Source organism: Notothenia rossii, assembly GCF_949606895.1.
Source record: "Notothenia rossii genome assembly, chromosome: 2".
In the NCBI taxonomy this organism is placed as follows: Eukaryota; Metazoa; Chordata; class Actinopteri; order Perciformes; family Nototheniidae; genus Notothenia; species Notothenia rossii.
In genome coordinates, this window is record NC_136904.1 from 91,573,680 (window position 1) to 91,587,271 (window position 13,592).

Sequence of the window (13,592 nt, forward strand, 5' to 3'; positions counted from 1 at the left end):
TGGTCAGTTTGAAGTTGATCAGTTTGAAGTTGGTCAGTTTGAAGTTGATCAGTATGAAGTTGATCAGTTTGAAGTTGATCAGTTTGAAGTTGATCAGTTTGAAGTTGATCAGTATGAAGTTGATCAGTTTGAAGTTGATCAGTTTGAAGTTGATCAGTTTGAAGTTGATCAGTATGAAGTTGATCAGTTTGAAGTTGATCAGTTTGAAGTTGATCAGTTTGATCAGTATGAAGTTGGTCAGTATGAAGTTGATCAGTTTGATCAGTTTGAAGTTAATCAGTATGAAGTTGATCAGTTTGATCAGTTTGAAGTTGATCAGTATGAAGTTGATCAGTTTGAAGTTGATCAGTATGAAGTTGATCAGTTTGAAGTTGATCAGTTTGATCAGTATGAAGTTGGTCAGTATGAAGTTGATCAGTTTGATCAGTATGAAGTTGGTCAGTATGAAGTTGATCAGTATGAAGTTGATCAGTATGAAGTTGATCAGTTTGATCAGTTTGAAGTTGATCAGTATGAAGTTGATCAGTTTGAAGTTGATCAGTATGAAGTTGATCAGTTTGATCAGTTTGAAGTTGATCAGTATGAAGTTGATCAGTTTGAAGTTGATCAGTATGAAGTTGATCAGTTTGAAGTTGATCAGTTTGATCAGTATAAAGTTGATCAGTATGAAGTTGGTCAGTATGAAGTTGATCAGTTTGATCAGTTTGAAGTTGATCAGTATGAAGTTGATCAGTTTGAAGTTGATCAGTATGAAGTTGATCAGTTTGAAGTTGATCAGTATGAAGTTGATCAGTTTGAAGTTGATCAGTTTGAAGTTGATCAGTTTGATCAGTATGAAGTTGGTCAGTATGAAGTTGGTCAGTATGAAGTTGATCAGTATGAAGTTGATCAGTTTGATCAGTTTGAAGTTGATCAGTATGAAGTTAATCAGTATGAAGTTGATCAGTTTGAAGTTGATCAGTATGAAGTTGATCAGTTTGAAGTTGATCAGTATGAAGTTGATCAGTATGAAGTTGATCAGTATGAAGTTGATCAGTTTGATCAGTTTGAAGTTGATCAGTATGAAGTTAATCAGTATGAAGTTAATCAGTATGAAGTTGATCAGTTTGATCAGTATGAAGTTGATCAGTTTGAAGTTGATCAGTATGAAGTTGATCAGTTTGAAGTTGATCAGTATGAAGTTAATCAGTTTGATCAGTCTGAAGTTGATCAGTTTGAAGTTGATCAGTATGAAGTTGATCAGTTTGAAGTTGATCAGTCTGAAGTTGATCAGTATGAAGTTGGTCAGTTTGAAGTTGATCAGTATGAAGTTGATCAGTTTGATCAGTTTGAAGTTGATCAGTATGAAGTTGATCAGTTTGATCAGTTTGAAGTTGATCAGTATGAAGTTGATCAGTTTGATCAGTTTGAAGTTGATCAGTATGAAGTTGATCAGTTTGATCAGTATGAAGTTGATCAGTTTGAAGTTGATCAGTATGAAGTTGATCAGTTTGAAGTTGATCAGTCTGAAGTTGATCAGTATGAAGTTGGTTAGTTTGAAGTTGATCAGTATGAAGTTGATCAGTTTGATCAGTTTGAAGTTGATCAGTATGAAGTTGATCAGTTTGATCAGTTTGAAGTTGATCAGTATGAAGTTGATCAGTTTGATCAGTTTGAAGTTGATCAGTATGAAGTTGATCAGTTTGATCAGTTTGAAGTTGATCAGTATGAAGTTGATCAGTATGAAGTTGATCAGTTTGAAGTTGATCAGTATGAAGTTGATCAGTTTGATCAGTTTGAAGTTGATCAGTATGAAGTTGATCAGTTTGATCAGTTTGAAGTTGATCAGTATGAAGTTGATCAGTTTGAAGTTGATCAGTTTGAAGTTGATCAGTTTGAAGTTGGTCAGTTTGAAGTTGATCAGTTTGAAGTTGATCAGTATGAAGTTTGTCAGTTTGAAGTTGATCAGTTTGAAGTTGATCAGTTTGAAGTTGATCAGTTTGAAGTTGATCAGTTTGAAGTTGATCAGTATGAAGTTGATCAGTTTGAAGTTGATCAGTTTGATCAGTATGAAGTTGGTCAGTATGAAGTTGATCAGTTTGAAGTTGATCAGTTTGATCAGTTTGAAGTTGATCAGTTTGATCAGTATGAAGTTGATCAGTTTGAAGTTGATCAGTTTGATCAGTATGAAGTTGGTCAGTATGAAGTTGATCAGTATGAAGTTGATCAGTTTGATCAGTTTGAAGTTGATCAGTATGAAGTTGATCAGTTTGATCAGTTTGAAGTTGATCAGTATGAAGTTGATCAGTTTGATCAGTTTGAAGTTGATCAGTATGAAGTTGATCAGTTTGAAGTTGATCAGTCTGAAGTTGATCAGTATGAAGTTGGTCAGTTTGAAGTTGATCAGTATGAAGTTGATCAGTTTGATCAGTTTGAAGTTGATCAGTATGAAGTTGATCAGTTTGATCAGTTTGAAGTTGATCAGTATGAAGTTGATCAGTTTGATCAGTTTGAAGTTGATCAGTATGAAGTTGATCAGTATGAAGTTGATCAGTTTGAAGTTCATCAGTATGAAGTTGATCAGTATGAAGTTGATCAGTTTGATTAGTTTGAAGTTGATCAGTTTGAAGTTGATCAGTTTGATCAGTATGAAGTTGATCAGTATGAAGTTGGTCAGTTTGAAGTTGATCAGTATGAAGTTGATCAGTATGAAGTTGATCAGTTTGATCAGTATGAAGTTGATCAGTATGAAGTTGATCAGTTTGATCAGTATGAAGTTGATCAGTATGAAGTTGGTCAGTTTGAAGTTGATCAGTATGAAGTTGATCAGTTTGAAGTTAATCAGTATGAAGTTAATCAGTATGAAGTTGATCATTTTGATCAGTTTGAAGTTGATCAGTATGAAGTTGGTCAGTATGAAGTTGATCAGTTTGAAGTTGATCAGTATGAAGTTGATCAGTTTGATCAGTTTGAAGTTGATCAGTATGAAGTTGATCAGTTTGATCAGTTTGAAGTTGATCAGTATGAAGTTGATCAGTTTGATCAGTTTGAAGTTGATCAGTATGAAGTTGATCAGTATGAAGTTGATCAGTTTGATCAGTATGAAGTTGATCAGTTTGAAGTTGATCAGTATGAAGTTGATCAGTATGAAGTTGATCAGTATGAAGTTGATCAGTTTGATCAGTTTGAAGTTGATCAGTATGAAGTTGATCAGTTTGAAGTTGATCAGTATGAAGTTGATCAGTTTGATCAGTTTGAAGTTGATCAGTATGAAGTTGATCAGTTTGATCAGTTTGAAGTTGATCAGTATGAAGTTGATCAGTTTGAAGTTGATCAGTATGAAGTTGATCAGTATGAAGTTGATCAGTTTGATCAGTATGAAGTTGATCAGTATGAAGTTGGTCAGTTTGAAGTTGATCAGTATGAAGTTGATCAGTTTGAAGTTAATCAGTATGAAGTTAATCAGTTTGATCAGTATGAAGTTGATCAGTATGAAGTTGGTCAGTTTGAAGTTGATCAGTATGAAGTTGATCAGTTTGAAGTTGATCAGTATGAAGTTGGTCAGTATGAAGTTGATCAGTTTGAAGTTGATCAGTATGAAGTTGATCAGTTTGATCAGTTTGAAGTTGATCAGTATGAAGTTGATCAGTTTGATCAGTTTGAAGTTGATCAGTATGAAGTTGATCAGTTTGATCAGTTTGAAGTTGATCAGTATGAAGTTGATCAGTATGAAGTTGATCAGTTTGATCAGTATGAAGTTGATCAGTTTGAAGTTGATCAGTATGAAGTTGATCAGTATGAAGTTGATCAGTATGAAGTTGATCAGTTTGATCAGTTTGAAGTTGATCAGTATGAAGTTGATCAGTTTGAAGTTGATCAGTATGAAGTTGATCAGTTTGATCAGTTTGAAGTTGATCAGTATGAAGTTGATCAGTTTGATCAGTTTGAAGTTGATCAGTATGAAGTTGATCAGTTTGAAGTTGATCAGTATGAAGTTGATCAGTATGAAGTTGATCAGTATGAAGTTGATCAGTTTGAAGTTGATCAGTATGAAGTTGATCAGTATGAAGTTGATCAGTATGAAGCAGATCAGTATGAAGTTGATCAGTATGAAGCAGATCAGTATGAAGTTGATCAGTTTGATCAGTTTGAAGTTGATCAGTATGAAGTTGATCAGTTTGATCAGTTTGAAGTTGATCAGTATGAAGTTGATCAGTTTGAAGTTGATCAGTATGAAGCAGATCAGTATGAAGTTGATCAGTTTGATCAGTTTGAAGTTGATCAGTATGAAGTTGATCAGTTTGATCAGTTTGAAGTTGATCAGTATGAAGTTGATCAGTTTGAAGTTGATCAGTATGAAGTTGATCAGTTTGAAGTTGATCAGTTTGAAGTTGATCAGTATGAAGTTGATCAGTATGAAGTTGATCAGTTTGATCAGTTTGAAGTTGATCAGTATGAAGTTGATCAGTTTGATCAGTTTGAAGTTGATCAGTATGAAGTTGATCAGTTTGAAGTTGATCAGTATGAAGTTGATCAGTATGAAGTTGATCAGTTTGATCAGTTTGAAGTTGATCAGTATGAAGTTGATCAGTTTGATCAGTTTGAAGTTGATCAGTATGAAGCAGATCAGTATGAAGTTGATCAGTATGAAGCAGATCAGTTTGAAGTTGATCAGTATGAAGTTGATCAGTATGAAGCAGATCAGTATGAAGTTGATCAGTTTGAAGTTGATCAGTATGAAGTTGATCAGTATGAAGCAGATCAGTATGAAGTTGATCAGTATGAAGCAGATCAGTTTGAAATTGATCAGTATGAAGCAGATCAGTATGAAGTTGATCAGTATGAAGCAGATCAGTTTGAAGTTGATCAGTATGAAGTTGATCAGTTTGAAGTTGATCAGTATGAAGTTGATCAGTTTGAAGTTGATCAGTATGAAGTTGGTCAGTATGAAGTTGATCAGTTTGAAGTTGATCAGTTTGAAGTTGATCAGTATGAAGTTGATCAGTTTGAAGTTGATCAGTATGAAGCAGATCAGTATGAAGTTGATCAGTATGAAGCAGATCAGTATGAAGTTGATCAGTATGAAGCAGATCAGTATGAAGTTGATCAGTTTGAAGTTGATCAGTATGAAGTTGATCAGTTTGAAGTTGATCAGTATGAAGTTGATCAGTATGAAGTTGATCAGTATGAAGCAGATCAGTATGAAGTTGATCAGTATGAAGTTGATCAGTTTGAAGTTGATCAGTATGAAGTTGATCAGTATGAAGTTGATCAGTATGAAGTTGATCAGTTTGAAGTTGATCAGTATGAAGTTGATCAGTATGAAGTTGATCAGTATGAAGTTGATCAGTATGAAGCAGATCAGTATGAAGTTGATCAGTTTGAAGTTGATCAGTATGAAGTTGATCAGTATGAAGTTGATCAGTTTGAAGTTGATCAGGTTGAAGTTGATCAGTATGAAGTTGATCAGTATGAAGTTGATCAGTATGAAGTTGATCAGTTTGAAGTTGATCAGTATGAAATTGATCAGTATGAAGTTGATCAGTTTGAAGTTGATCAGTTTGAAGTTGATCAGTTTGAAGTTGATCAGTATGAAGTTGATCAGTTTGAAGCAGATCAGTTTGAATTTGATCAGTATGAAGTTGATCAGTTTGAAGTTGATCAGTATGAAGTTGATCAGTATGAAGTTGATCAGTATGAAGTTGATCAGTATGAAATTGATCAGTATGAAGTTGATCAGTTTGAAGTTGATCAGTTTGAAGTTGATCAGTTTGAAGTTGATCAGTATGAAGTTGATCAGTTTGAGGCAGATCAGTTTGAAGTTGATCAGTATGAAGTTGATCAGTATGAAGTTGATCAGTATGAAGTTGATCAGTATGAAGTTGATCAGTTTGAAGTTGATCAGTATGAAGTTGATCAGTATGAAGTTGATCAGTTTGAAGTTGATCAGTATGAAGTTGATCAGTATGAAGTTGATCAGTTTGAAGTTGATCAGTTTGAAGCAGATCAGTATGAAGTTGATCAGTTTGAAGCAGATCAGTATGAAGTTGATCAGTTTGAAGCAGATCAGTATGAAGTTGATCAGTTTGAAGTTGGTCAGTTTGAAGTTGATCAGTATGAAGTTGATCAGTTTGAAGTTGATCAGTATGAAGTTGATCAGTATGAAGTTGATCAGTATGAAGTTGATCAGTTTGAAGTTGATCAGTATGAAGTTGATCAGTATGAAGTTGGTCAGTATGAAGTTGATCAGTTTGAAGTTGATCAGTTTGAAGTTGATCAGTATGAAGTTGATCAGTTTGAAGTTGATCAGTTTGAAGTTGATCAGTTTGAAGTTGATCAGTATGAAGTTGATCAGTTTGAAGTTGATCAGTATGAAGTTGATCAGTTTGAAGTTGGTCAGTATGAAGTTGATCAGTTTGAAGTTGATCAGTTTGAAGTTGGTCAGTATGAAGTTGATCAGTTTGAAGTTGATCAGTTTGATCAGTTTGAAGTTGATCAGTATGAAGTTGATCAGTTTGAAGTTGATCAGTATGAAGTTGATCAGTATGAAGTTGATCAGTTTGATCAGTTTGAAGTTGATCAGTATGAAGTTGATCAGTTTGAAGTTGATCAGTATGAAGTTGATCAGTATGAAGTTGATCAGTATGAAGTTGATCAGTTTGAAGTTGATCAGTATGAAGTTGATCAGTTTGAAGTTGGTCAGTATGAAGTTGATCAGTTTGAAGTTGGTCAGTATGAAGTTGATCAGTTTGAAGTTGATCAGTTTGAAGTTGGTCAGTATGAAGTTGATCAGTTTGAAGTTGATCAGTATGAAGTTGATCAGTTTGAAGTTGATCAGTTTGAAGTTGATCAGTATGAAGTTGATCAGTATGAAGTTGATCAGTTTGAAGTTGATCAGTTTGAAGTTGATCAGTTTGAAGTTGATCAGTATGAAGTTGATCAGTATGAAGTTGATCAGTTTGAAGTTGGTCAGTATGAAGTTGATCAGTATGAAGTTGATCAGTTTGAAGTTGATCAGTTTGAAGTTGATCAGTATGAAGTTGATCAGTATGAAGTTGATCAGTATGAAGTTGATCAGTTTGAAGTTGATCAGTTTGAAGTTGATCAGTATGAAGTTGATCAGTTTGAAGTTGATCAGTTTGAAGTTTGAAGTTGATCAGTTTGAAGTTGATCAGTATGAAGTTGATCAGTATGAAGTTGATCAGTTTGAAGTTGATCAGTTTGAAGCTGATCAGTTTGAAGTTGATCAGTATGAAGTTGATCAGTTTGAAGTTGATCAGTTTGAAGTTTGAAGTTGATCAGTTTGAAGTTGATCAGTATGAAGTTGATCAGTATGAAGTTGATCAGTTTGAAGTTGATCAGTATGAAGTTGATCAGTTTGAAGTTGATCAGTATGAAGTTGATCAGTATGAAGTTGATCAGTATGAAGTTGATCAGTTTGAAGCAGATCAGTATGAAGTTGATCAGTTTGAAGTTGATCAGTATGAAATTGATCAGTATGAAGTTGATCAGTTTGAAGTTGATCAGTATGAAGTTGTCCACGGTTCAGTGCAGAAAGGAGACTAAACTATTTTTGTGTACTGTTTTGCCCTCCTTCAAAATGCTACTGTATTTGGCCAGGTATTGTCAATTTCAAGGTGTATGGTACATTTTTTTCATCAAAGACTGAAACTAATGGGTGCAAGAAACATCTCTCAGCACTGCAGGAGGCCACACAGACACAGAAGTCAGAAAATATCCATTTCAAAAATGAAGATGAAGACCACACACCTTCTGATTTTGAAGACATGCACAGATCTCTCACAAAATCATCCCCTTTCTTTGCTCCTATCAAAGAGGTGGTCACACAAGCACAGGAGGAAGCAGGGAAGGAGGAAGCAAACGGCGCATGCCAGACAAATCCTCATTATTGTGAGACACTTAATAATTCTCCATTACGCTGGTACTGTGTCTCTGTGGACAGGTCTGATGCTTAAACATCTTGGCAAAACCTGTGACAGTAATGCTGTTGTAGAGAACTGGTTCCGCACAACAACAAAAAGTGATCCTTTCATCAAAATTGCACAGAAGAGCAGGAGACTTTCTCCAGCTACAGCAAGAGTTTGTGGTTGGAAGACTGAAGGGCGTTGTAATAATGAAAAAACAGGTGCATCCTTCAAAACCATACGCTGAAGACAAAAGACAGTCTGAGGGACCAGAGACACTTCCTCTGTCACAAGAGGAGACATGGAGGAAGCAAAGTAAAACGCAGAAAAGAAAATCGAAGTACTTCAGCCCCCCTACTCCAACTGCTCAGAGAAAAAAGTATAAACTGTCTGAAACAGATGCAAGGGAAAAGCAAAAGGGATGCTGTCCACATTGGGGAGGAGAGGGAACAATTGGACAGCAAACTGTGTCAATGACAAACACTTGCACAGTGGACAACCTCCTGTACACCCTGCATCTCGCAATAAAAAGGAGACATTACATTACATTGCATTTAGCTCACACTTTTATCCAAAGCGACTTACAATAAGCACATTCGACCAACAAGATACAAACTTGAAGAAAACAGAATCATATAAGTACATCAGGTTTCATAGAGCTAAAACATTTCAAGTGCTACTCAACTGGCTTTAGAGAAGCCAGCCCTTTATTAGTATATAAGTGCTTTGTTAGTAATTCAATCGCTCGAAGTGGAGTCCAGAGAGATGAGTTTTCAGTCTGCGCCGGAAGATGTGTAAGCTTTCTGCTGTCCTGATTTCAATGGGGAGCTCATTCCACCATTTTGGAGCCAGGATAGCAAACCCACGTGTTTCTGCTGATGGGAACTTGGGTCCCCCTCGCAGTGCGGGTGCAGCGAGCTGTTTGGCTGATGCAGAGCGGAGTGCACGTGCTGGGGTGTACGGTTTAACCATGTCCTGGATGTAGGAAGGGACAGATCCATTCACAGCATGATCCGCAAGTACCAGTGTCTTGAAGTGGATTCTAGCAGTTACTGGAAGCCAGTGAAGGGAGCGGAGGAGCGGCGTGGTGTGGGAACATTTAGGAAGGTTGAAGACCAGACGAGTCGCTGTATTCTGGATGAGCTGCAGAGGTCGGATGGCACATGCAGGTAGACCAGCCAGGAGGGAGTTGCAGTAGTCTAGGCGTGAGATGACGAGAGCCTGGGCCAGAAGCTGTGTCGCTTTCTGGGTCAGCTGGGGACGTATCCTCCTGATGTTGTAAAGCGTGTATCTGCAGCAGCGGGTTGTAGCAGCTATATTTGCAGTGAAGGACAGTTTGTTATCTAGGGTCACACCCAGACTCCTTGCAGTCTGAGTCGGGGAAACAACAGAGGGGCCGATGTTGATTGTTAGGTCAAGAGTGGGACAATCTTTTTCCCGGAAGGAAAAGCAGTTCAGTCTTGTCAAGGTTGAGCTTGAGGTGATGAGCAGACATCCACTGAGAGATGTCTGCTAGAGAAGCAGAGATGCGTGCGACGACCTGGGTCTCTGAGCGGGGAAAGGACAGAATGAATTGGGTGTCGTCAGCGTAGCAGTGGTATGAAAAACCATGCGGGCTAATGACAGATCCGAGCGAGTTTGTGTACAAGGAGAAGAGGAGGGGACCAAGAACAGAGCCCTGAGGGACCCCTGTAGTTAATTGACAAGGGTCGGAATCGGACCCTCTCCAAGTAACCCTGTAGGTGCGGTCTTTGAGGTATGAGGTGAGGAGGGAAAGTGCAGAGCCTGAAACTCCAAGTTCTTGGAGAGTGCGAAGGAGGATCTGATGGTTCACCGTGTCGAATGCAGCAGACAGGTCCAGAAGGATGATGACAGAGGAGAGGGATGCTGCTTTAGCCGTGTGCTGTTCCTCAGAGACAGCAAGGAGGGCAGTTTCTGTGGAGTGACCTGCCTTGAAACCAGACTGGTGCAGATCCAGAAGGTTGTTCTGATGGAGATAACAGGAGAGTTGTTTAAAGACAGCTCGTTCAAGTGTTTTGGACAGGAACGGGAGGAGAGAGACAGGCCTGTAGTTTATAACATCAGACGGGTTGAGAGTGGGTTTCTTTAGGAGAGGGTTTACTCTTGCCTCCTTGAGACTGTTTGGAAAGTGACCAGAAGTTAGAGAAGTGTTGATGAAATGGGTGAGAAACGGTAGAATATCAGGAGCGATAGTCTGAAGGAGGTTTGAGGGGATAGGGTCCAGAGGACAGGTGGTAGGACGGGCAGAGGTAATGAGGGTAAGAACCTCACTTGGAGAGAGAAGGGAGAAGGAGGTTAGTGTGTGGGTGAAAGGAGGGTCTGGTGACCCATCGGTTAGTAAAAAAATGCAATATAATGTAGGTGTAGTGGTTTTAGATCAGGACCTGGTCTAATGTGGTCAGGATAGGAAAAAAGCACTGAAATCTCCCTTGTTTGAATTTCAAAAATAGAATAAAGGTCTCACAAATCTGAAACTGTGTTATAAATAATCTTTAGACTCTCTGGGATAATCCACTCCAGATTTGATGAGTCTAGGTCTAGTGGTTTTAGATCAGGACCTGGTCTAATGTGGTCTAGATTTTTAAGAAAGCTCCAAAATCTCCCTTGTTTGTATTTCTACAACGGAGCCTCCCTCCCCCCACCACCCCACCGCTCCAAGCAACACGGCAGGCCGCAAGCCGGTTGCTGTATCGGACAAAGACAAATATCTGCAAGCTGACGACATTGTGCATTTAAGCAACAAAAATGGACTACATATTTTTCATCTGAACACTAACAGCCTGAGACACAAACTGGCTGAACTCAGGCAGTTATTCATGAACGGTAAGGCAAGCGTATTATGCTTTTCTCAGACCAAATTGGACAATTCCATTACAGATTCAGAGATTGAAATTGAAGATTATCTTGTAGTGAGAAGGGACAGGAACGTGAGGTGGTGTCTGCATGTACATACATAAAGACACCAATTTCAAAAACCGTACTGACCTGCATCATGAAAATATTGAATCTGTGTGGGTTGAAATTATTTTTGACAATGCTAAATCTGTAATAGTCGGGACAATCTATAGACCACCGGAACAGAGTAACTTTTATGATACATTAGATGGGTGTTTGGAGAGGTGGGGGATGTAGAGACAATTATTATTGGAGACTGGAACACGGATATGCAACGTAAAGACACGTCCGTCTTCAAGTCCTTCAGTAGGATTTGTGATATGCACGGCTTCAGCCAGCTAATCACCCAACCCACCCGGGTATGTGAAACAACACAGACTACCATTGATCTCATTCTGACCTCTGACAAGTCCAAGATCTCCAGTAAAGGGGTTATAGCATGCGGTTTAAGTGATCATTATATGATATTCTGTACCCGCAAAAAGCTAAAACAAAAGGCCAGCTGTCACAAAACAGTCATATCTAGAGAACTCAAAAACTACTCTAGCGAGGCCTTTAACCTAGAACTGGAGAGCAGTGAACTCCCAGTGAACTCCTGGCCCACGTGACTGAACTAAAAATTGAAAGAAACAGACTAAGAAATGACGTAAGCTCCATGATCAAAACTGCCAAAAAGAATTTCATCATTGTCAAAACTGAGGAAAACAGAAATAAACCCCGTGAACTTTGGAAATTACTCAATAACCAGCTTGGCTGCAGTAAAAAACTCAAAACGAGATTTTCGAACATAAACATAAAGACAGATAACAGGCTCATCACAGACAAACTGGACGTGGCCAAGGACTTGAACAATTTTTTTCACAAACATAGCCACAACTCTTGTAAATAAATTACCCTCCCACTCAGGGCTTTTTGGAGTGGATCACATCATGACCTACTACAAAAACCTAGGGGTACGCAAAGATGATTTCAGTCTAGCAAGGGTAACAACAGCAGAGGTACTCATTAAACTGAGCGCCCTCCAACCTAACAAGGCCACTGGCCACGACAATATCCCCTCCAAATTCCTCAGAGACACAGCAACCGCCATCTCTCCAGTCATAGCTCACATAATTAACCTCTCCATAAAACAAGGAAAAGTACCCAAAGACTTCAAAATTGCAAGAGTAACCCCCCTGCACAAAAAGGGCAGCAAATTGGACCCAGGCAACTACCGCCCTGTTTCTATACTTACCTCCATCTCGAAAGTCATGGAAAAAATAGTATATGAACAGGTCGAAAAGTACCTCGCGGAAAAGAAACTAATCTGTGAATTTCAATCTGGCTTTAGAACATCCCACTCCACTGACACATGCCTTCTTTATTTGAACGACCACATCAAACAAGAGGTGGACGAGGGCAAATACTGCGGCATGGTGATGCTGGACCTGCAAAAGGCTTTCGACACTGTCAATCACCCCATTCTGATTGACAAGCTAAAAGCAATTGGTTTTGATAAACTATCGGTGAGCTGGATGTAATCCTACCTGGAGGGGAGAGAACAGATGGTGGAGGTAAACGGTACTCTGTCCCCCCCCCCTCCCAGTGAGCTGTGGTGTTCCACAAGGAAGCATATTAGGTCCGTTACTGTTCCTAATTTATGCAAATGACATGTCATCAGCATGTGACTGCAACTTGTTCCTGTTCGTGGACGACTCAGCCCTGCTGGTCTCTGACAGGAGCAGATTGCAGGTTGAAAAAACCCTCAGCTCTGAGCTCGGCAGAATCTGCACCTGGCTCGCCGAGAATAAATTATCATTACACCTGGGTAAAACCGAGTCCATTCTCTTCGGTTCGAAACATAATCTCAGCAAATCCGACGACTTCTCAGTTGCAGTGGGTGACATTATTGTCACAAGTAAGAAGGAAATTACATACCTAGGATCTATCCTTGAGGCAAACCTCTCCTGAGACAAAATGGCATCCAATGTAATAAAAAAAGTCAATCAAAGAACTAGATTCCTGTACCGGATCTCCTCTCTGGTAAACAGCAACACCCTGAAGACTCTGGCAGGAGCACTCATTCAAGGGTACTATGACTATGCTTGCACGTCATGGTATCATAGCACCTCCAAGGCGCTAAAAATAAAACTTCAAACATCACAAAATAAACTGGTCAGACTACTGCTTGACCTTTCATCTAGAACCCACCTCACCCCTGCCCACTTTGACAACCTAGGATGGCTTAGAGTAGATGACAGAGTACAGCTACTTGCAATGGGCCTGGTCCACAAGATCCACTACACCTCTATGGTACCCATGTACATGTCAAAATTCTTCCCAAAGGTCAAGGAATACCATGATCATGAACACCAGAGGGAGCTCCACAAATCATGTAAAACCCAGATTTGGCACAAAAAAGGGGGAATACACGTTTCGCAATTATGCCACATCAAGGTGGAACGCTCTTCCCACTACTGTAAAGGAAAGTAAAACTATACTTACCTTCAAAACCTCTCTTAAAGAGCACCTTCGGGGGAGAGCATTGCAAAACTGGCTCCGGTAATGGTACAAATCTCAACCTGTCGTACAATGGACAGCTTCCCCCCCCATCTATGTATATACTCGCATTTTAGACTCTGTTACTAACTGTATATCTGTAGACTTGGTATGTCTTAACTGTCCGGTTAGGATGTATTAGAACGAAGTCTAAAATGACAATTGTAAATAAGCCATCTGTATGTAAAAAACCACCTGTATGTAAATTGTAAATAAGCCATCTGTATGTCAAAT